This window comes from Trichosurus vulpecula, chromosome 9, assembly GCF_011100635.1.
Source record: "Trichosurus vulpecula isolate mTriVul1 chromosome 9, mTriVul1.pri, whole genome shotgun sequence".
Taxonomy (NCBI): Eukaryota; Metazoa; Chordata; class Mammalia; order Diprotodontia; family Phalangeridae; genus Trichosurus; species Trichosurus vulpecula.
In genome coordinates, this window is record NC_050581.1 from 107,651,017 (window position 1) to 107,659,816 (window position 8,800).

An 8,800-nucleotide genomic window follows, 5' to 3' on the forward strand; every position below is an offset into this window, starting at 1 on the left:
TAAAATTTCTATTAGCCACTTTCCTGTTGGCGTCATCCTCACAGCTGTATGTCTTCACAGAAAATAAATCAGATCATGGAATACACAGAATGTTTTCATATAAGATATTTCCCAACACCTGTGACCCATCTGCAGTAACAAGACTCATAAAAAAGAGAACAATTAAAATCCAATTCAGCAAAAAATGTATTACGTATTTACAATATTCAAGGCCAGGAAATTGAGATCATTATTCTTTGATTCACAAGCTCAAACAGTTTTTTTAAGCTGGAGAGGGCATTTGCTATCATGTGATCCAGACGTTTTATTTAAAAAAAAATATTAATGAAATAGTTCTGTACTGGAAAGAAGAAACGATATAAACAGATTTTCCAGGTTGTGAATGACTAGAACCCAGGTCTTGGTTCTCTCTTCATTATTTCTTTCTCACTAAACCTATTAAGTTTGGTAGATTTGTGTTTTGGGGGGACATAATTCAGTCTTTGTTATTTGGCATAATTTTTTTCCATTTAAATACTGAATTCCATTTTTTTTAATCTGGCACTGTGTAGATCCAGAAATTGTTTTTGAATCCTAGTAAAACCATGGAAGTAAATTAAATTTCTAGCCCAGACCTTACAGATGCACACCTCGCAAATGTTATTAATACAAAACTTATTTGCTATGTAAAATATAACAAGATTTTGTAGTAACAAGCATCTCCCTGTCAAAGACCTCTTCTTCCAGAACCCATTTATTGTAGCTTATTTATCTCTTTACCTCTAGGAGTCACAGTCCTAATAAAAATCATTTATCATTGCTTTGTCTCCTTACTCATACAGCATGTTCTCTGCCTTGAATATACAAACAGTAATAACTATAACTGGGGATAATGCAGATGTATATTCAGGTACAGTGTAACTACCATATCTCAACATAAATGGGAATGTTAAATACCTGTTTAAAGTATAATAAATTGTTTTCTAACTTTCAAGGGAAGAAAACATTCTGCCTCCAATCTCAGATGAGTTATATATTCTGTTTTTAACCATTTAAAAAATTTCTGTATAGCTTGATAAAATATTTTGTTATTAGATTTAGTAGGACAATGATTTATTTTCTACCACAGGATACAAGATAAACAAAGCTATTATATTGTTAATAAGTGTCTACTTAGATTTCATCACCATTATATTGATCCATTTTTTATGTCTGCAAATGTCTTTCTTTTATGAACAGAATAGATTAACATACAATTTTAGAATTTCTTCACTAAAATTTTTCATTCTTTCAGTGGAAAAAAAAATATCATTAGGAAAGTAAGATCCAAATGATTGTTTTTAATTATTTTTAAATGGTAATTCTTCATTGCCCATCTGGATTATCAAAACCAGGAAGGCCTTTCAGAAACCCACATGATTTTTCTTACAGCAGCAGAAGAGAGTGCTGAACAGCTCTGGAAATAAACCTAAAGACATTAATGTAAGCATTATTCATTCAATTTTCTTCAGTTAAATCCAAAGATATTGTCCTGTGGCCCAGATTTAAGAAATTAATATTTATACAGAGAGGAAAGTAGCTCTTAATTCCATTAAATCTGTATTTGTTTCATATGTACACACATGTACATATACATGCACACACACAGTTTCATAGAGCTATTTTCAGAAATGTCTTGTGTCTTGCTTTTATAGTAACCTTCTATACAGTATTATATTGTTTCTGTTGTTTGGTACATTGATTTAAATACTGACTTATGCAATATGGACAAAGAGTGAGTCCAAGCTTCCAGTCCATATATCACCTATGCAAATGGTAGAAGTAGTCACTTACATGAAACCAACCCAGTGGAACATAATAGGTATTATCCTGTGAAATGGAATATTCATGAAATAGAAAGTCTTATGAAGTGCAATATTAATCTATGAGGAACTCACAGGAATAAATGTTTAAAATAATTATATCAATCAAAAAGAAATTCAATATGTTTAAATGATTTGACCAAATATTATGTTTACACAAACACAGTCATACAAAATTTTTTGGTTAAGAAACTAAATTTGGTAGCAATGTAAAATAACATATTATATATCAAAGGTCATAGCTTTGTTTTACAAGTTTTGTCGTGGTGTGTGTATGTGAGAGAGAGAGAGATAATGAAAGACACACACACATAACACACACAGAGAGACAGCGACAAAGAGAGAGAGAGACAGAGAGAGAGAGACTGAGAGAGACAGAGACAGACAAAATCAAGGCTTTTGGTTGAAGTGATGGAATGGTATCATAATCATTATCCTTTACCACCCCCTTCTCCAAACAAAACAAAATACATGATCTTGACCGCTAACTTGACCATACTCCCTACTCTTGTACCATTATAGCTTTGGGAAAATAGGAGATAAAGAACAAGGAGAAAAGAAGAAGAAAATAATAGTTAAGGAACAAGAAAGGAAAAAAAAAGAAAAAATATTGAAACAGATAAGTGTTTTCTTTAAGATGTGGGGAAGAATACTTTTAGAAAGAATGCTTCCTTATGTCAAATTGTTACATAAATATTCCTCTTCCAATGATATAGTACAGAGTTCAGACTGAAAGTATGTACTATCTAGTTCAATCATTTCATTTTGCAGAGGAGGAAACACATTCAGACATTTAATGACCCTTTCATTGGTCACAAAGATAACAAGTGGTAGAGACAGTGACTAGAAATCTGAAATTCTTTCTGCTTCCCAACAATAATAAAAATTAGTGTAAAATCCTTTTATTTCATTAATAAACTAATGATAAAAAGTTTTAGAAACAAATTCCTGAGTTAGTAAAACCGATTCCTGTGCAGTACTGCCTAACCAACCTACCACAATTTATAGCTCTCTCTCACTCAAAATAAAAAAAAAAGGAAAGAAAATAAAATATCAAAGCAAGTAATGAAAAAAATACATTGCCAGTGTGATCTGAAGCAGGTGTCATTACTCACGGTCTATCCTTTCAATCTTCTTCCTCTGAGAAAAGCAACCAACCATTAATGGGAATAAAGAGAAAAAAAATAGCAATCACCAAAGAGAAAAAGAGAAGCCAGAAGTCATGATAATGGTCTATAACTTCAGAAGTTTGGTTCAGGAGTTCCATACACTGAACCAGCTGACATGCAGGAAAACACTTTCAAAAGTTAGGGCAAACTTGGAAGTGACAAACAAATTGCACGCCCACTTTGCTGTCAGTAGTTACCAAGAGGGACCACTTCCCTGCTGTTTAAGAGACTGATTTAATGTACATTTAACTTTTTACTTTTCTAAATCCAAATGGAAATCAGATATTTCTTGCTTATTTTTCCTTTGCTTTCTTATTTTTTTGTTTTTATTTCTAAACTCTCCCTTCCTTTCCCTTTCTCATCCTTCCCCTCCTTTTCTCTCCTTTCCCCTCCTGTTTCCTCACTTCCTTTCTTATTTTCCCTTCATCTCTCCTCTTTTCCTCTGCATCTTTCTCTTCCTTCTCTCTGTCTGCCTGCCTCTCTCTCTCTCTTTCTCCCTCTCTCTCTCTCTCTCTGTCTCTCTCTCTCTCTCTCTCTCACACACACACACATGCACAGAGAGAGAGGGAGAGGGGGTTAGAGAGAGAAAGAAAGAGAGAGAGAGAGAGAGAGAGAGAGAGGGAGGGAGGGAGGGAGAGAGAGAGAGAGAGAGAGAGAGAGGGAGAGAGAAAATAGACTCAACCTTCAAATTCAGTTGCAGTGAGACACAAGAACAGAGCCCATTGAGATGAGGAGTACCTCACAACTCCTGGCACTGAGTCCTTTTATCTAGTCATGAAATCTTGACTGAGATCTTCTTAGCTGAATCTCTCTGATGGGTAGACAACCCAGCTTGTATTGGAGGGGTCCATGAACTTGTCAGCTGATAATCAGCACATTTTGAGGGGGCACCAAAGATCTCACTCCCTGGAGATGTAACTGTTCTTGGGTTGCTGTTTTTATGCATCTTATATCTTTAGCCATTCACACAGCCTTTGGACACTCCTGCTCTATTGGCTACTAAAATCACTGCCATTTAGGTCTGATGAAACTTCAAATAAAATCTTAGCCTTTCTCAAACTCACAAGGCTCCCTGGACATCTGTCTTGAATACTAATTCACCTTAGATCAGTAAGGAATAAGCACCATAGTTAGGTCTGAATAGAGGCCTTACCCCATCCACCTCTCGAATGCAATGCTTTATCTTACCTCCTTGCAATCACAGTAGAAAACAAAATGAAGAAGGGGTGTGTTGGGACTTCCCTTTTGTATGCTTACCCAATTCTGGCTCAGAAACAACTGAGTCATCAGTTCTTCAGTGTCCACATTATAAAACAGCAAAAGCCAATTAGTTAAACATCACTAAAAACAAGCTTATCACAAGTTTCCAAATGGTAACTTCAACTAAAAACAATTGTGGAGGCAGAGCCAAGATGGTGGAGTGGAGGCAGGGACTCAGTTGAGATCTCCCCAAAACACCTCTGATACCTTTAAATAATGAGCTTAAACAAATTCTAGAGTGGTGGGACCCACCAAAAACTAGAATGAAACACTTTTCCAGGCCAAGACAACTTAGAAGTTCAGCAGGAAAGGTCTGTTGCACCAGGGTGAGAGAGGAGCATAGTCCAGCACAGGCTATGCCAACACAGACCCAGCCCCAGCAAACCGGAAGCAGGCCTGGGGAGCCACTGAATCAGCAGTGGCAGCAGTTGTTTTCAGAGCTCTCAAACCATAGATTATAAGGGGGTCAAACAATTGGTCGGAAGGGGATTACAGGGGTACCTTTTCTAGTACTGAGGCAGGACTCTGTTGCTTTGCCCATACTCAGATCTAGGTCACAGTCCAGGGTAGCAGTCCCGGGGTGAGGAGGAGTACTAGCATACCAGAGCTTGTGGTTACAGTGGAGTGGGGACCACCCTCACCGTTCTGGGGCAGAAAAGAGTGCTTATAGTCACTCATAGACCAGAGCATAGCCCAGGAGAGTAGTAAACAACTCTCCTTAAGATCATATCACCTTGGAACAACAGAACACTTAAAGGTCCCTAGAAGTATGTCTGAAAACTGCTGCACAAAACCCACGAAGTTTGGGATAGTGTGCCATCTACTCTGGAAGCACAGCCCTACTTTAACAAAGAGTTCAAAATCAAGTAAAAGGCTAGGAGTATGAGCAAACAACAGAAATTTGCTTTTGACCATAAAAAGATACTATGGTGATAAGGAAGATCAAAACACACACTGAAAAGATACCGATGTCAAAGCTGCTATATCTAAAACCTCCAAGAAAAATATGAATTAGTCTCTGTCCAAGGAAGAATTCATTGAATATCCACTTTTTTTCCCCTGAAGGATTATACTCAGTAAGGAGGGAAAAAAAATTACATTTAGTGAAATAGAGGACTTTCAAGCATTCCTGATAAAAAGACCAGAGCTGAATAGAAAATTTGACTTTCAAATACAAGACTGGAGAGAAGCATAAAAAGGTAAATAGGAAAGGGAAACCACAAGGGACTTAGTAAGGTTAAATTGTTTACATTCCTACATGGGAAGATGATACTTATAACTCATAAGAACTTTCTCATTACTAAGGCAGTTAGAAGGAATATATATGGACAAAGGGCACAGGTGTAAGTTGAATATGAAAGTATGATATCTAAAAACTTAAAATTAAGAGGTGAGAGAGGAATGTACTGGGAGAAAAGGAAAGGGAGAAGTAGAATGGGGTAAATTATCTCATATAAAAGAGGCAAGAAAAAGCTTTTACAGTGGAGGGGAAGCGAGGGGAGATAAGATGGCAGTAAGTGAACTTTACTCTCATCAGAATTGGCTGAAAGAAGGAATAACATACACACTCAATTGGGTATAGAAATCTATCTTACAGTACAGGAAATTAGGAGGAGAAGGGAATAAAAGAAGGGAGGTGTGATAGAAGGAAGACTGATTGGTGGAGGGGCAGTCAGAAGCAAAACACTTTTGAGGAGGGACAGGGTGAAAGGACAAAGAGAATAGAATAAAAGGGAAATGGGATTGAGGGAAACACTGCAACAGTAACTGTGAAAACAAATTTGAAGCAAGCTTCTCAGATCAAGGCCTCATTTCTCCAACACAGAGAGAAATGAGCCAAATTTATAAAAATAAGAGCCATTCCTCAACTGATACATGATCAAAAAATATGAACAGCTTCAGATGAAGTAATCAAAGCTATCTACAACCATGTGAACAAAATGCAAATAAAAGAATTCTGAGCTACTACCTCACACCTATGAAATGGGCTAATAGGACGGAAAAGAAAAGTTACAAATGGTGGAGGGAACGTGGGACAAATGAGACATTAATGCATTGTTCATGGAGTTGTGAACTGATTCAGCTATTCTGTAGAGCAATTTGAAACTATGCCCACAGGGCTTTAAAACCATGTATACCCTTCGATCCAACAACACCACTATTAGGTCTGTATCCCAAAAGAGATTTAAAAAAAAAAAAGAAAAGGACCTATATGTACAAAAATGTTTATAGCAGCTTTTTTCTGTTTGCAAAGAATTGGAAATTGTGGGGATGCCCATGAACTGTGGAATGGCTGAACACATTTTGGTACGTGATTATGATGAAATATTATTGTGGTATAACAAATGATGGGCAGGCATAGATGGGAGCGGAGTGGCAGCAGCAGTGTCGGCCCCCTCCCTGACCAACCGAGGAGCAGACAAGCCCAGAGCGAGCGAGCAAGGAAGCCCTGCGGCCTGATATGCCCTGGCAGTCCCGGCAGCAGCCTGCCTGAACTCTCCGTGCCTTGGCCCAACCCATGAGCTGACTCTTACCACTGAGCAAGAGAGGCGCGTGAACTGCCGCCTGAGGTGAAGGAGCGAGAGGGGAGGGGGGCGGATTTGAAAGGGGTAGGGAGGGACGGATGCGGGGGAGGGTGCCTCACTAGCCTGCTGCAGAAACAGTGGCTCATCTATTCCCCCTCGGCTCACGCCCCCATACCTGAAATAAAGATTTGGAGCACAAATCACCATTCAAAGTAAACAACCTTACAATTAATAATAGTATCCTCCTCCTCAGTTTCCTCAGGTGAAAAAAAAATTTTGGAGGTGTTTACCTTCCAATACGAAATCATTTAATGGACAAAAACGGAGTTTGTCACCTGTCCATTAGCAAACAATTTTATCATGGACTCTGACATTGGAGAAATTATTCAAAGACTCTTTAATGACTTTTGGAAGAATCCTGGTGTTTTGGCTCCCAGTTCAGCATTTCCATACCTGTACAGAGGTCCAGAGGGAATGCCTCCTTATGCTGCACAGAGTTTTTCATTTCTACCCTCATATTCTCCACAAGAAGCAAAGAGACTCACGCCTTCTGTCCCAGTTACTGATGCCATTTCTCCAGCCTCAGGTTATTCCAGACCCAAACCTGCTGCTCAGTCCTATGGTTTCCCCTCCAGTCTGCCATTGCCTGTTGCTATCACTTGACCACCGGATGCTGACAGGCCAAAACGGGTGTGGTTACAAGATGCCTGATATCCCTGATGCATTTCTAGAACTCTCAGAGCTGAGTGTGTCTCAGTTAACGATATGGAGGAACAAGGAAGCGTTCCTAGGGCAGTTCTCCACTCAGCCCCACAGCTGAAGCAGGTTATCACTGACAAAGACAAGTTGGTAAAGAATATGGAAGATCCCACCTGAAAAACTCTCCTTCTAAGGCCCTGCCTGGAGGCCAAAAGGTCCTGGACAGATATAAACTGCTCACTCAGATGAAATCTGGCTCCAAAACGAAGATGTAAAGGCAGCATGAGTTTAGCTGGAGCTGCCCCTCCAGTGCCCTCCAGGTGAGGCGAAGGTGGTGGCCCAGGAGGCAGAGGAGGAGTCAGACACACTCACTGAAGATTTCTCTCTGGGGAAAATGAAAATAGATGATTTTGTCCTCAGCTTCAAGGAAAAAAAAAGAACTATTTGCCTTTGTCACAGAGACAAAGACAAGCTTCAGCAGGCTATAGCCTCCCACACCCAGTCCCATGCTCCCCTCTAGATTTTCCTGAGTACATGAACTGCCAAGAGAAGAATGAACAGGCCCAATTAAGCACATTTTAAATAGATGTGATTTGCAAACAGGCATTTCATCCTAATGATTGTATTATGTAGTAGAGATTAACTTAATTTATTGCATAGAGCTAGGCCTGATTTTCTACAAATTAGGATGTCTTTTATTATCTTTGAGAATCCTTCTGCCATCTTAGCACTAAAAATATTGTTTGTATTTAGTGTTGATAAAGTCTTTACCATATTTAGGTTTCTTCTGCTACTCCCTGATTATTAGAAATTAAATACCTATGCATGTAATTTTTATAAATTCGAGTATTTTCATAAATATTCTTTCAAATTAAAAAAAAATGATCAGCAGGATGCTCTCAGAAAAACCTGGAAAGACTTACATGAACTGATGCAAAGTGAAATGTACTGTGTACAAAGTATCAGCAACATTGCAAGCTGATCACCTGTGAAGGACTTTGCTACTCTCAGCAATGCAATCCAGGACAACTCTGAATGACTTATGATGAAAAATATTAGCTATCCCCAGAAAAAGAATTGATGGTACCTAAATACAGATGGAAGCATACTTTATTTGCTTTATTTTTCTTGAGTTTTTTTTTGGTGTATGTTTTCTTTCACAACATAGCTCTTATAGAAATGTTTTGCGTGACTACACATGTATGGCATATCAAATTGCTTGCCTTCTCAATGGGGGGAGGAGGAAAAGAGAGAATTTGGAGCTCAGAATCTTAAAAATGAACGTTAACAATTGTTTTTACATGTG

The 8,800-nt window shown here is 38.4% G+C and overlaps 1 pseudogene; it reads left to right on the forward strand.

Moving 5' to 3' along the window:
• The first annotated feature begins 822 nt into the window (after nt 1–822).
• LOC118832196 lies at nt 823–8,014 on the forward strand (annotated as a pseudogene).
• The last annotated feature ends 786 nt before the right edge of the window (nt 8,015–8,800 follow it).